General features: G+C 36.1%; 1 long non-coding RNA gene across 1 annotated transcript in view; it reads right to left on the bottom strand.

The window, feature by feature from the left end:
- Positions 1-720: 720 nt before the first annotated feature.
- The window catches only part of Gm39803, a 45,866-nt gene continuing 30,650 nt past the window's right edge, over positions 721-15,936 (bottom strand). The window contains exon 3 of the long non-coding RNA XR_866178.1: positions 721-788. This is a non-coding gene — a long non-coding RNA (predicted gene, 39803). The remainder of the gene's footprint in view (positions 789-15,936) is intronic.

The following is a 15,936-nucleotide window of genomic DNA, read 5'->3' as shown; positions in this document are numbered from 1 at the left end:
TACAAAATTTTTCTAATCAAACTATTAATCAGCTCCTGTTAGAGGATTACCAGCTGCTGCCCACAGAAGAGCCCCTGTCCACAGAGGAACCTGATTCCGATGATTACCAAATGGATTCCGATGGTGAAAGCCAGATATATCCCAAAATTGATGAAGCCCCTAGACAGCAGGAAGCAGTTTAAGAGACATGACACCCTCGTTTCCTTTTCCCCATTGGCTTCCCCTTACCCTTTTCTTCTCTTCTCTTTATAATAAAAAGAAGGGAGATATGCTAGAACCAGGGCTTTCCAAACCCAGGCGCTAATAATGTGACCCAAGACGTGAGTTGCCAAGCCAATGAATCTCATATTCCAGAGCCCACTTGGCTCACCTGCCGTCCTTACTTGTGTTATGTCACTTTCCATATAAATTAGGAGGTCACCCCCTCCTCACTCTCTCTTTCTTCTTTCCCCTTCCCCTTGCCCTACCACTCCTTTTCTTCTCTCCCTAATAATAAACCTCTCTCATGTGGAACCGCCTTGGCCTGTTGCGCTGTTTGGGTATATCTGCTATATATTATTAATTAATATGTCAGTTACCTTGGAATTTTTGTGGGATTCTTTTCTAAAAAGGGGAGTAGCTGTGTTTCTGACTCCTTTTGGCTGCTCCTGGGTTTCTTTGGTCTAATCAGGTTCTCTTTTAGAACCTCAATATGAGTGCTTTTGCATCTTGTACCTCATTTTGTCCTGGTTGACTGTCATCTCTTGTAGGTTGGCTCTTGTTTGAAGAGGAAATGTAGTGGAATAGACCTGGGAAAAAGGGTAAGTGGAGAGGTGTTAGGAAGAATTGAGGAAAAGGAAACTGTGTTCTATCTGTATTGTATGAGATTAGAATCCATTTTCTATTCTTTTTTTTTAATTTATTACGTATTTTCCTCAATTACATTTCCAATGCTATCCCAAAAGTTCCCCATACCCTCCCCCCCAATTCCCTATCCACCCATTCCCATTTTTTTTGGCCCTGGCGTTCCCCTGTACTTTGGCATATAAAGTTTGTGCGTCCAATGGGACTCGCTTTCCAGTGATGGCCAACTAGGCCATCTTTTGGTACATATGTAGCTAGAGTCAAGAGCTCCAGGGTACTGGTTAGTTCATTATGTTGTTCCATCTATAGGGTTGCAGGTCCCTTTAGCTCCTTGAGTACTTTCTCTAGCTCCTCCATTGGGAGCCCTGTGATCCATCAAAGAGCTGACTGTGAGCATCCACTTCTGTGTTTGCTAGGCCCCAGCATAGTCTCTCAGGAGACAGCTATATCTGGGTCCTTTCAGCAAAATCTTGCTAGTGTATGCAATGGTGTCAGCATGTGGAAGGTGATTATGGGGTGGATCCCTGGATATGGCAGTCTCTAGATGGTCCATCCTTTCGTCTCAGCTTCAAACTTTGTCTCTGTAACTCCTGATATGTGTGTTTTGTTCCAAATTCTAAGAAGGGGCACAGTGTCCACACTTTGGTCTTCATTCTTCTAGAGTTTCATGCATTAGGCAAATTGTATTTATATCTTGGGTATCCTAAGTTTTGGGCTAATATCCACTTACCAGTGAGTACATATTCTGTGGGTTCCTTTGTGATTGGGTTACCTCACTAAGGATGGTGCCCTCTAGGTCCATCCATTTGCCTAGTAATTTCATAAATTCATTCTTTTTAATAGCTGAGTAGTACTCCATTGTGTAAATGTACCACATTTTCTGTATCCATTCCTCTTTTGAGGGGCATCTGGGTACTTTCCAGCTTCTGGCTATTATAAATAAGGCTGCTATGAACATGTGTCCTTCATACTGGTTGGGGCATCTTCTGGATATATGCCCAGAAGAGGTATTGCTGGATCCTCCAGTAGTACTATGTCCAAATTTCTAAGGAACCACCATACTGATTTCCAGAGTGGTTGTACAAGCTTGCAATCCCACCAACAATGGAGGAGTGTTTCTCTTTCTCCACATCCTTGCCAGCATCTGCTGTCACCTGAATTTTTGAACTTAGCCATTCTGACTGCTGTGAGGTGGAATCTCAGGGTTGTTTTGATTTGCATTTCTCTGATGATTAAGGATGTTGAACATTTTTTCAGGGGCTTCTCTGACATTCGGTATTCCTCAGGTGAGAATTCTTTGTTCAATTCTGAGCTCCATTTTTTAATGGGGTTATTTGATTTTCTGGAGTCTACCCTCTTCAGTTATTTATATATATTGGATATTAGTCCCCTATCTGATTCAGGATAGGTAAAGACCCTTTCCCAATCTGTTGGTGGTCTTTTTCTCTTATTGACAGTATCTTTTGTCTTGCAGAAGCTTTGCAGTTTCATGAGGTCCCATTTGTCAATTCTCCATCTTACAGCACAAGCCATTGTTATTCTATTCAGGAATTTTCCCCCTATGCCCATATCTTTGAGGATTTTCCCCACTTTCTCCTCTATAAGTTTCAGTGTCTCTGGTTTTATGTGAAGTTTCTTGATCCACTTAGATTTGACCTTAGTACAAGGAGATAGAAATGGATCGATTCATATTCTTCTACATTATAACAACCAGTTGTGCCAGCACCATTTGTTGAAAATGCTGTTTTTCTTCCACTGGATGGTTTTAGCTCCCTTGTCAAAGATCAAGTGACCATAGGTGTGTGGGTTCATTTCTGGGTCTTCAATTCTATTCCATTGATCTACTTGTCTGTCACTATACCAGTACCATGCAGTTTTTTATCATAATTGCTCTGTAGTAAAGCTTTAGGTCAGGGATGGTGATTCCACCAGAGGTTCTTTTATCCTTGAGAAGAGTTTTTGCTATCCTAGGTTTTTTGTTATTCCAGATGAATTTGCAGATTGCTCTTTTTAATTCGTTGTAATTCGTTTAAGAATTGAGTTGGAATTTTGATGGGGATTGCATTGAATCTGTAGATTGCTTTTGGCAAGATAGCCATTTTTACAATGTTGATCCTGCCAATCTATGAGCATGGGAGATCTTTCCATCTTCTGAGATCTTCTTTAATTTCTTTCTTCAGAGACTTGAAGTTTTTATCATACAGATCTTTCACTTCCTTAGTTAGAGTCAAACCAAGTTATTTTATATTATTTGTGACTATTGAGAAGGGTGTTGTTTCACTAATTTCTTTCTCAGTTTGTTTATTCTTTGTGTTGAGAAAGGCCATTGACTTGTTTGAGTTAATTTTATATCCTGCTACATCACCGAAGCTGCTTATCAGTTTTAGGAGTTCTCTGATGGAATTTTTAGGGTCACTTATATATACTATCATGTCATCTGCAAAAAGTGATATTTTGACTTCCTCTTTTCCAATTTGTATCCCCTTGATCTCCTTTTGTTGTCGAATTGCTCTGGCTAGGACTTCAAGTACAATGTTGAATAGGTATGGAGATAGTGGACAGCCTTGTCTAGTCCCTGATTTTAGTGGGGCTGCTTCAAGCTTCTCACCATTTACTTTGATTTTGGCTACTGGTTTGCTGTAGATTGCTTTTATCATGTTTAAGTATGGGCCTTGAATTCCTGATCATTCCAAGACTTTTATCATGAATGGGTGTTGGATCTTGTCAAATGCTTTTTCCGCATCTAACAAGATGATCATGTGGTTTTTGTCTTTGAGTTTGTTTATATAATGGATTACGTTGAAGGATATCCGTATATTAAACCATCCCTGCATCCCTGGAATAAAACCTACTTGGTCAGGATGGATGATTGCTTTAATGTGTTCTTGGATTCGGTTCGCGAGAATTTTATTGAGGATTTTTGCATCCATATTCATAAGGGAAATTGGTCTGAAGTTCTCTATCTTTGTTGGATCTTTCTGTGGTTTAGGTATCAGAGTAATTGTGGCTTCATAGAATGAGTTGGGTAGAGTACCTTCTGTTTCTATTTTGTGGAATAGTTTGTGCAGAACTGGGATTAGATCTTCTTTGAAGGTCTGGTAGAACTCTGAACTAAACCCATCTGGTCCTGGGCATTTTTTTTTTTTTTTTTTTTTTTTGGCTGGGAGACTATTAATGACTGCTTCTATTTCTTTAGGGGATATGGGACTGTTTAGATCGTTAACTTGATCCTGATTTAACTTTGGTACCTGGTATCTGTGTAGAAATTTGTCCATTTCGTCCAGGTTTTCCAGTTTTGTTGAGTATAGCCTTTGGTAGAAGGATCTGATGGTGTTTTGGATTTCTTCAGGATCTGTTGTTATGTCTCCCTTTTCATTTCTGATTTTGTTAATTAGGATGTTGTCCCTGTGCCCTCTAGTGAGTCTAGCTAAGGGTTTATCTATCTTGTTGATTTTCTCAAAGGACCAACTCCTCGTTTGGTTAATTCTTTGAATAGTTCTTCTTGTTTCCACTTGGTTGATTTCACCCATGAGTTTGATTATTTCCTGCCTCTACTCCTCTTGGGTGAATTTTCTTCCTTTTTTTTTCTAGAACTTTTAGATGTGTTGTCAAGCTGCTCATGTGTGCTCTTTCCAGTTTCTTTTTGGAGGCACTCAGAGCTGTGAGTTTCCCTCTTAGAAATGCTTTCATTGTGTCCCATAGGTTTGGGTATGTTGTGGCTTCATTTTCATTAAACTCTAAAAAGTCTTTAATTTCTTTCTTTATTCCTTCCTTGACCAAGGTGTCATTGAGAAGAGTGTTGTTCAGTTTCCACATGAATGTTGGCTTTCCATTATATATGTTGTTATTGAAGATCAGCCTTTGTCCATGGTGGTCTGATAGGATGCATGGGACGATTTCAATATTTTTGTATCTGTTGAGGCCTGTTTTGTGATTAATTATATGGTCAATTTTGGAGAAGGTCCCGTGAGGTGCTGAGAAGAAGGTAAATCCTTTTGTTTTAGGGTAAATGTTCTGTAGATATCTGTTAAGTCCATTTGTTTCATAACTTCTGTTAGGTTCACTGTGTCCCTGTTTAGTTTCTGTTTCCAGGAATCCATTTTCAATAAAAACAAATTTTAAGAAAAATGGGAAAAATAAAGCTGAATGTATATACTCTGTTCTCTTATCATCTTGCTCTTATACTGCCCCTAAAACTTCTTTGCTTCTGGCTGCTTATAAATTTGGAAAAGAGAAAAAGAGGAATGAACAGAAAAATTCTTAATTTGTTAGAAGTATGTTTGCTAAGCCCTGGGATATATTCTATATCATATAGGTAAATGCTATCTCATGGTCTCCAGATGTTTATTCATTCATGTTTCCTACAAGATTTTGTCTATAAAGGCAAGGCCTTATCAACCATGTATTACCTCAGAGACCAAATTCCAGAGTTCTGTTCCTCCAGAGGGTGTCATGCGATCCTTTATGATGAGTTCATATCAGTTTTGCTCCTGCTGTCTTAGAGCAATGTTTCTCTACCTTTCTAAAGCTGTTATCCCTTTGTATAAATTCTCACGTGGTGGTGACCCAAACCATAAAAATTTTTGTTGGTGCTTCATAACTGTAATTTTTCTACTTTTATGAACCACAATATAATTATCCAATATCAGGATATCTAATATGTGACCCCCCCCCCCAAGTAATTGTGACCCACAAGTTGAGAACTGTTGACTTAGAGGGCCTTGGTTCTTGGTGTCTTCCATCTTCTCTGGCTCTTACACTCTTTCTACCTCCTCTTCTGAGGGTTCTCTAAACTCTCAAGGAAGGGAATTAATGGAGACATACCATTTAGGGCTTTTTGTTCCAAGGTCTCTTACTCTCTGCATATTGTCTGGCTGTTGGTCCTTATATTTCTTTCAATCTGTTCCAAGAGAAAGCTTCTCTGATGATGGATGGAGAAGGTATTTTGAATATAACAGAATATCATTAAGAGTCATTTTATCACTGTTGGTATGTATATTTTTTCTCTCTGGAGACGAGTATTTATTATTTGGCTTGACCCTAGGTTCCTAAGATACCTTGTCTTTGGTTCGTGGTCATTTAAACAGTGTCAGATATGAGTTCCATATATCATGGACAGCGCCTTAAGTCATAGCAGTTAATGCTTGGTTACTCCCACAAGTTTTGAACTATAGATTCCTTAACATATTGTGCAGGTATTACATCATTTAGGTCAAAGGGTCTATAACTGTTGGAGTTTGCTTTTCTCTTTTGATAGCACACAGAGCCCCTTATTCATCTATAGCTCTCTGTTCTATTTCCCTTTCCTAATGACGTCTACTTGTCCTCTCTACTCTTACTTAATTCAGACCCTTTGTTGTTCTATGGAATGTAGCTTGTTTATCATTGACTTATCAGCAAATGTCTATATATATAAGTGAATAAATACTATATTTATCTTTCTGGATTGGGGATTCCTCACTTAAGTTTTTTTTTTTCTAGTGACATCTATTTACCTGAAGCTTTCATTATTTTATTTTAATAGCTAAGTAATATCTCATGTATAAATATACCAGTTTCTTTATCCACTCATCTGAGGAATGAAATCTAGAAGTTAAACTCCTATGTATTTTAATTTATTCCTAGTTTGAGATTCTTTTTTTTCCATTATGGAACATTCACTACAACTTTATTAGCACTTAACAGAAATGTTCATAAACTACATCAACAATTTTCAACCTTTTACTTAAATCGTAGGGAAAGTCCAGTGAGACGCATTAATATTTTATCAATTCATTCTCATAAGATTTTGTTTCCCCTATAGAGAACATTGTAGAAAGAGACTCTGTCCTCTATTTTAACCTGTCTTTGGATAAAACTAAAGACATCATTCTGAGACATTGGTGAAGCAGAGTGTAAAACAGTATCTCCCATATTTTCTGGATCCTCAATCTTTTGATGCCAGTGTAAGATATGGGCATCCTTAGAAACCATAATATCACTGGCAGGTAAGGTGTTTGCTGCCAATCCTAATGACTTGAGTTTGTTTCCTGGGTTACTTATGGTGGAAGGAGAGAGCTATAGTTTGAGAGTCTTAAGGCAAAGTAAAAGCTATGTAAGCACTTATAATGCTGTTTAGTGTGCACATAAGCAGATTTGAAAAACAACAAAACAAAACAAAACAAAACTGCACCTACTAGGAAATTGGTAAAGATGGTCAATTTCTTTCAGATATGGTTAATCCACAGCTGAACTAGCACATGGAAACTGTGGATATGGAGAGCTGTATGTATATGAAGATCCATAAAGAATCTGATAGGCTTTGAAAGCACTGACAGATAAGCATTCCTTTGCAGAAAGATTTGCTAAGCTGTGACTCCTCTACTCTTTACTCTCCAGGAAGGAAAGCTTATGAAGTCTGCCACCTAACTCACAGAAAGTCATTCATTTAATTGTTTGCAGCCACTCACTTTGTTAATGGCCTAACATGTTAATTTTGAATGTGGAGCTAATTGGCACCCCATTGGATAAGCTTTGATACAAATGTGATTGAGCCTTCAGTTAAAATACTGAAATCTGGAATTCAAGTTCCATTATAACATCTCATTCCCCATATGGCACCCACATTAGATATGGAAATTCAGGCACACGACTGACTAGGGATATGTCAAGATGTTGAACATGTTCATTTCAGAAAAATCGAAGAATACGGGTAGAAATAAATGTAGAAGGGGAGAATTTGAGACACATACTATGTACTTCTTCCTCATACAGAATGAAAATTATCATTCAATAGATTTTGTGTCCTCTAAACAATAAAAATAATTTAAAGGCATAAGGACAACTATAAGTTACCATAGAAACCAAACCTTCCAAGAAATTTATTAGCTCCTATATGGTTTAACAGTATTACATGTGTCTATATCAACGAATCAATAATTCCATAGTCTTGACATGCAAGAATGCACTCACTATGTAATCTATTGATTACACTTTTCCCACAAACCTTCCTTAAGTTTCAATATATATAGGAAGAAAATATGGGCTATGTCCTAAATGATCATAAGCAAGACTGAATCTTCATGAGAAAGGCAGAGGGATCCTTCCTTATCTTTTGATGTCTGGACAGTGGTGGAAGGAAAGATAATCATGTAATAGGCCTGAAACTTTTACCTACCTGTTAGAACTTGTGATCATAACTACACAGTCATCGCCTATATAAGAATCTGCTATAGAAACAACCATACAGATCCAAATTGCCAGAACAGTGAAGAACAGTAATTCATTAGACTGTCGAGAAAGAGCTTAGCAGTGAAAACATAGGCCTGCCATGCCTGGAGAAGAAACTTGGCCCAAGCAAGAGTCTGCATGTTAATGTCAGCAAGGAATCTCTGAAAAGAAAGGTTGGGTTTGTTTGGTTGGTTTTTGTTTGTTTGTTTTAAAGGCTGAGCCTTTATCTTAACTTCATTTTCTTACTGTTATTCCCTATCACTGTCTCAAGAATAACTAGTGTTTTGAGACTTTATAGTGAACTTTGCATACTTTTGCCAAACACTTACATTTTCTTGGTAAGAGATTGTGTTCCACCAAAATTACATGAGCATTAGTATCACGAATTCAGTTGAACAACTATTTTCTTTCTTCTCAGTGTCTTTGAGTTTGCAAATATTACTCGTGAAATGTAAATGAAATGTTTCTGTTCTCTTGATGTTGCATAGATTCTCAATGTTTTACTGAAACTAAATAAAATTACCCTGCAACGTCGCTGAGGTGTGGAATTTGAGACCTCATTAAAAAAGAATCCATTGTAAGCTAAAAATTTTGACACAAAATTCTAGGGAGCACAAAGAGCTTTCCAAACTTATTTAATGCATACAACCCACAGATATTTTGGCATCTTTAATAGTAACTTTTAAGCATAACACCATACCTGCATAGACAGTACTATTCAAGGCTGGACTTTTATCATCAGCAAGAAACTGTAAAATAGCACTTCTTAGGCTATGGAGAACTTGCTGGGGGTTACACTTTTCATATATGAGCTGTTTATGATCATTTTCCTCACTCGCAAGCAAAGCAAAAGTAAGCATTGCATATTTGACAGAAGATAAAGGAACAAGTTTTGTTGGCTTTAAAGTGGATCTGAAAGCAGAATTTGTATAAGCAAATTTGTTTATAAAGTTAGTGTTCATACTTGTCAGTCTGTCCAGATGTATTCCAGTTTCATCTCTGTTATTGTAGTAAACACCCTGGACAATGAATTAATAGACAGACAGACAGACAGACAGACAGACAAATCCATGTAGGATAAATGGGATTATTTTGCTTGAAATTCTTTTACAATCTATTTGCAGGGTGTGGGGGTATAGGGGAAGTCAAGGTAGGAGCTTTAAGTCCCATATAAACAACAGAGAAAAGCAAATAAGCACATGAGTTCTTGGTTGTTTATATTTTCTTTCTTACACTGCTCAGGTCTAAGGGATAATGCTGCTCATAGTGGTCCCAATTTTTTATAGCAATTGAAAAATTAAGATCATCTTTCACAGAAATGCTGTAGGGCTTCTTGATTCAATTAATTCCTAAAGACCCCTTTTTGAGATATCAAGTTGATAGTCAAAACTTAGTAGCACAAGAAAATTATAAGGCTGGGAAATATATATAGTTAATATGATTTCCTATCCAATGGCATAATTTCTGCAGAAGGAGTCCTGCCTTCTCCTTGGGTTCTAACTTAAATGGATGATGGGGGAACAGTTACAAATCAGTGAATTTCTCATTATCTTATAAAGTTTAAAACTGAGTTAGAATGAGAAACTTGATAATAAGTTTGGGTGGTAAGAAAAGAAAGGGACTTGCTTTATCCTGATACCCAAGTAGGGTATATATTCTACAGAAAAGAGACATTAGCATTTTTATGGTTGAATTTTTGAAGTTGGCTGTGCCAATGTAGAACAATTATTCTTGAAAACACAGTCTTTAACCAGAATGGGACTCTAGCTGAAATTTGTTAGGCAACTTTGACTTTACATAACTTACTAAACCCTTTGGAATAGTGAAAAGAGCACTCTGGGATGTTGAGCAGAGAGGCACAGGAGAATCTTTATTTTTCTAATGATGATAGACTCAAGGTTTAATAATGATAAGAACAGCAAGATTGGGCAGTGTTACAAAATACCATCAGTGGCTTACTAGACACTGGGAGAAATATCTTACACACATCTCATTTGCATGTAAGTCAATTTTAATGAAGTAGGTTCTTTTATTCTCAATGTGAAGACAAAAGCTGTTCTAATGTCATGTAGCTGGTAAGTATCAAGTGAGAATTCCAATACCATTCTCTGAAATTCATAGCCTGAAGGCTAGATTATGTTTTATAACAAACCATCATACAGACTTGTGAAAACACATTCAGGTTTTGCATTGAGTTTCATGCTTCTGGTACCTATGTGTTTGTATGACTCTTCAAGGCCTGCAGTCAGCAATTTCTCATTTTTAAGTGTGACAATTGTCCAGCACTTTCTAAAGAAAAGGAAATCTTCATATTGAGATTAAGACTTGTGAGTTTTTTGCTATCATATTCCTGTCCTACCAATTCTGAACAATGTCATAGACATTGAAATTTCACCCCCAAAGTCTAGCTTGTCATATCACTAATCCATCGTACGACATGGCAAAAAATTTCCTGTTGTTAAACACCCACTCTGTTTTGACTTCCAATATCTATTTTCCATAACACACAGTTTTGGATTTTACATTAGGAACTTTCTGTTTTCTCATTTGAATACTGATAAACAAGATATAATAATATACTTTTTGCTGTGTGTATTAGCAAGATGGGAAAAAACTCCTCACATGGAAATTTGATCATGCATATTTTCTCTAAAATACTTATCTACTTACATAGAAGTTTGTATAAGACAGCCTTACATCTTGTTTCTTAAATTATTTTGGCAAGGTTATGTTAGTTCTTGTTGAAGTAAAATAATGTATCCCAAATTGAAAACAACAAATATCTTTCATAAGCTTGCCTCTTGTTGCTAGGTTTGGAAACATGTCTGTATCTCTGATTACTGGGGTATGTCTTGATGATAGAATTCACAGATATTGGAATCCTGTCTAAAGACAAGTATGACTATAACAAATCATAAGGATGTAGAGGTATAAAGGTGACCAACAGTGAGAAAAGTGCTTGCTATTGCTGCAATTAGCATTCCAGAAAAGGAGGCAATACAGTGGGCATGCTAAGATGTGTTTCAGAACCAACTATGGAGAAGCACTACAGTGAGTGTGCCTTCTCAGAAAGAATCTATTCCATCTTTTTACAAGTCTCAGAGGCAGACAGAGGCAGACAGCCTTTTAAGTGACTACTATCCTGAGGTTCTAGCAAACACTCAGGCTTTCGATGCTTCGTGCTATTGTTGAATATGTTGGATAGTTCTACACAAATGAAGTACGCAGGGATGAGTGGCATAAAATGCCAGTAAGATGGTTTGACACAGCAACTTGTTTGGTTAGAAACAAAAAGAAATCTGTAAAAAATCTACCCAAATGTGACAATCATTAATAGAAATGGAATTAGTCTGACTTGAAGCTGAATATAGAGCATAGACCCTACATTCTCTACAGCAAGGCTCTGGACATGGTACTTAGGTTTCATTTATTCATTAACAAAATACAAATAACTATCCACCATTCCATGATGTACTTTGTACATAATGTGAGGAGGCACCACGGCACTTGTGGTCATCCTTGCTGCAATACCATTTGTCAATTCCATTCTTGTATTTTCGTTTTGTTTTGTTTTGTTTTTATAGTGTGTGTGTGTGTGTGTGTGTGTGTGTGTGTGTGTGTGTGTGTGTGTATGTGTGTGTGTCTGTGTTTAAACTTGGATGGCCGGGAACAGATCTTAAACACATGGTAATCCTCCTACCTCAGCCTTCGTGTAAGGCTGAGTTAAAATTTGTAGTTCAATGCATCAGCTTCTATTTATATGTTTCTGTATGAAAACCTAACATGAATTTATGAAATCTCAATCAGTTGTTGTTGAAATATAAGTTCTATTACAGTGGATTCCAGAGAAATGTTTTCTTACAGCTCAGGAAGATTAGAACCAACTCAATGTAAATATTATGAATATATGAAGAGATGAAACTAACATTTTATCTAGAGGATCCTCATGTTACAATAAATCGAAGTACTCATTTTAAATGGAATCAGCATATGTAGAGAAAAATTCCCACAAATAACCACAGTTAAGAGACAGTAAAATGTCATCAATCTGACTAAGAGATGATGTGTGGGATTCTCAAATGCCATGATATGAAAAGTAGCAGTTTCATATAATAGAGTTTTAATAATAAATAACACACTAGCAACCACGTGCCAGACCAATCTTAAATATATCATGTGAATTAACTCTTGTCACTCTTACCTCCTGCATGCAGGAGATGGACAGTGGAAGTAACCGCGTTCCCATGAGTACAATGGGAAGGCAAATCTGAGTCGGAACCTGAGGTACAGTGAGGCCAGTCAAGTGACTTGTCAGTTAATATCACCTGCTGCTCTTGTGGAGGTCTTTGGTTTGTTTAACAGCACCAACATAGTGACTCCGAACAATCTCTCCCTAAAAGTCCAGATGATTGGATACTCTTTTTTAATGTCTAGAAGCAACAGACAACAAGCTGAAACATTATGTACACACATAAACATATGTAGGGAAACACATGTACTATGAAATTAAAAATGAACAAATCTTGTGAGGAAACAGAATACAGAAAGATGTGTTACTTGAATTGTTGTTTTAGGGGAAGAAAAGCAAGATACACTACATAAGACAATGCTAGAAGCCATGGTGGAGCAGATTTCAAGCATTACATCTGTCATTAGCATGTGAATTCAAAATGGTGTTACCATAGCAACTATGTGTTTCTCTGCTGGTATAAATTTTGCAAGATCCTTTTTATCAGGGGACATTCCTATTAATTTCCTTTCTGAGAGATATTTAATTAGTAATTGAATAGTTTTATTACAACTGTTTAATTGATTATTAGGCTTTAGTCTTTTATTCTGGTATAAAAATTTGAACTGATCGATTTTTAAATGGTTTTAGCAATTGAATTTCTAGACTAAAACCCATCGGGTTCCCAAGTAAAGTGGGAACATTGATAAAATGGTTCATGTGTTAACACAATAAAACAGATATATTCATATCTATGCTTATCAAGTGGTTTTCAAGTTTGTATTTTTTCCATTTTATTTCCAAATTTATTTTCTCAAAGGTTTTTTTTTGTTTGTTTGTTTGTTTTGTTTTCGACGTGTTTCCCTTGTTAAATTTATTGGAAACTATGTCTCTGTATTTTCACTTTTGGAAAAATGTTTATATAGAATTACAAAAATATGTTTTAAAATATTTGAATGGCCACCAGATTCCTCTAAGGTCAGAGTTTCTCTGTAGTCCTTTTTACTTGAAATTCATTTTATCACAAATATTGGAACATGCTCATGTATCCAGCCCTTCACTTCTAGGCAGCACAAAAACTTCATCTAAAGTATAAATGTATCAACATGAAGATGCTCAAGGTATTTCTGGGTTCCAAGTTTTAGTTGTTAGGTTCTCATAGTGATATTCACCATCTCATTTTAATCCCTTCTGGTCTCTTTCTTGGTTTTGCACTGACTGCTTCAGCTAGATGCTCATAAATATTGACTTTTTAAAAAAGATTCAGCTATATTTTTATATACTTTTTTGTGGTATAGCGATCAAATCCAGAAAAATGTTGTGTACTAATTAATTTATTGTCCAATTTTCTATTAATGATAAAGGGTTGTTGAAATCTGTAGTTTTGAAGTTGTTATTTCTATATTTTTTTTCTGTTCTAAATCACATATGTGGAAGGAATTACTAAAAACATAAATATTTATTTTTGTCATGTCTTTCATGTCTTGAGTCTTCATGCCTTTCCTATCTTTAAATACCAAGCTTCTAGAAGATTTTGTTTAGTAACAACACATGTCTGCTAAGTAATATATAGTTGATTAAAAAAAGTTTTATAGGGAGCTAAAGAGATGGTAAAGAGTTTAAAAGCACTGACTCCTCTTTCAGAGGTCCTGAGTTCAATTCTCTGCATCCACATGATAGATCACAACCATCTCTAATGGGATCCTATACCTCTAATGTGTCTCTGAAGAGAGCAACAGTGTACTCACATACATAAAACAAATAAATAAACCTTTTTAAAAAGTGTTACAAATTCTAAATGTATACTCAGGTTAACCATAATATTTGTCTAGATTCTTTAATTAGCTTACTTTGTTAATCTAGATATTTAGAAAAAAACACGGTCATATAAAAATTGTAATATTCTTCAATGGTATACTATAAAAAGAAAATTTACTATATTTATGGCTTATTTTGATGCTAAAGGACCTTTAATTACATCTTCAACTGAAGTTTTAAGGTTCAAATTCAACAGGCTTGAAGAGGTAAAAATTCCTAATCATATAAAATCTACTAACTTACTAAAAACTATTAAAAATAATTGACTTGCAAGTTAATCTTAAGTCCCCTTATAAATGATCAAATTGTCTACTCTGGTCACAACTACACTAGCAGTATTGCTAAGTACTGAGGTAACTAATAATGATAACCTTTATTTAGACTCCTCTATGTGTTCTCACAGTTAAGCCAAAACTAATATCTAAAAACAAGTTTGTTCAGTTTAAAAATGCTTAATAGATAATTGTCCCAAACATTTATGGCATCTAAAGTGTTTAATTGAAAGGATGGGTAGGAAAAGATAGAAAAACTTTTTTGATAGAGAGAAATGCCAGATCTTGGCAGCAGCCCTAACATCTCCTCCAAAGAAGAATACAGGCACTGAAAAATTCTACTTGGAGCTTGCTTCAAATGTGGTTAATTCAGTCATTGGGCACAAACTTGACCTCTATCATCAGGACCCTGTCTAAACTGTGGGTGCAAGCAAGATGCTGGTTGGTTATCCTGCTTTGCCTAGACAAGGTAGGCCTGTCCCAAGAAGGTCCTACTCCACTGGAAAGTGTGTTGGACATTTTGGGCCTGAGTTGTCTGTCCAGGTAGCCAGTAAGTCTGTCATTTATTATAGACTCCAGAGCTGTTGGTCTGTACTTCTGGCTTACTCTAGTGAAATTTTTCTTCTCACATCTCTGAAAGCATTGCAGATGAGGTTCATGATAGATATGTCAGTTAAACAGCAGCAACCTTCAAGCTTCCGCTGCCTTCTCAGTTCATATGTAAGCACCGAGCCTCAGGTCTTACTGTCCTAGAGATACTCATAGGTCTCGACACAGTTTACCTTCCTACTAGATCGTGAAAAGAGAAAAACTCACAAAACCGATTTTAGTATAACATTTTTCTATTCCATTGTTTGAAAGAACTCACTTTTCAATGACTCCTCTCAGTAATTAACCACCTGTGTCTCTCGTGGTAAATGATTAGATTTCAAAAGAAGTTTAAAGTTTATGTACATTTTGAGGGTCTAAGGAAGTCTTCTAAGATTATATAAATAGAAGTTGTTAAAGTCTGTGGATGGAAAAGCTCAGGCAAATGGTAAGGTTCTAAAAAAGTGTTTTAAGACATGTCAGTGTAAGTTGTAAAGGTCTAAGGAAGTATTTTAAGGTGTGTAAGTACATTTGAATGGGTATAAGAAAGTGATTTAAGTTATACATAAATATGAAAAATGTTTCAGATTTCTTTTACTCCTCTATGCTATTGGTTTATTAAGACTTCAAAAGTTCAGAGTTTTAACAAAAATCACTGGAGTTCTGATGAGCTATTTATCTAGTTAAATTATGCACTGACCACTATTATCATAGTTACAAGCTCACAGTTTTAAATTTGGTTGTTTCCTAAGTATAGACTTAAAAGTGTTTCTCATGATGCTAAAACTGTCTCTGTCCAATCTATACATCCAGTTCTCTGAAAAGAGTGTTCATGCTTTTAGCTCAGAATCATTTTGGGGGGTCCCCATGCTTCTGTGATTATTCAAAGGTGTGAATCTACTGATTTTTTTACAATGTGGGTTTCAGTACAGATTACAAACAGTCGTAATCCCAACCTACCTAAAGCATGTCCCCTTT

This window comes from Mus musculus, chromosome 2 (assembly GCF_000001635.26).
Source record: "Mus musculus strain C57BL/6J chromosome 2, GRCm38.p6 C57BL/6J".
Taxonomy (NCBI): Eukaryota; Metazoa; Chordata; class Mammalia; order Rodentia; family Muridae; genus Mus; species Mus musculus.
This window is presented reverse-complemented; position numbering and strand designations above follow the sequence as displayed.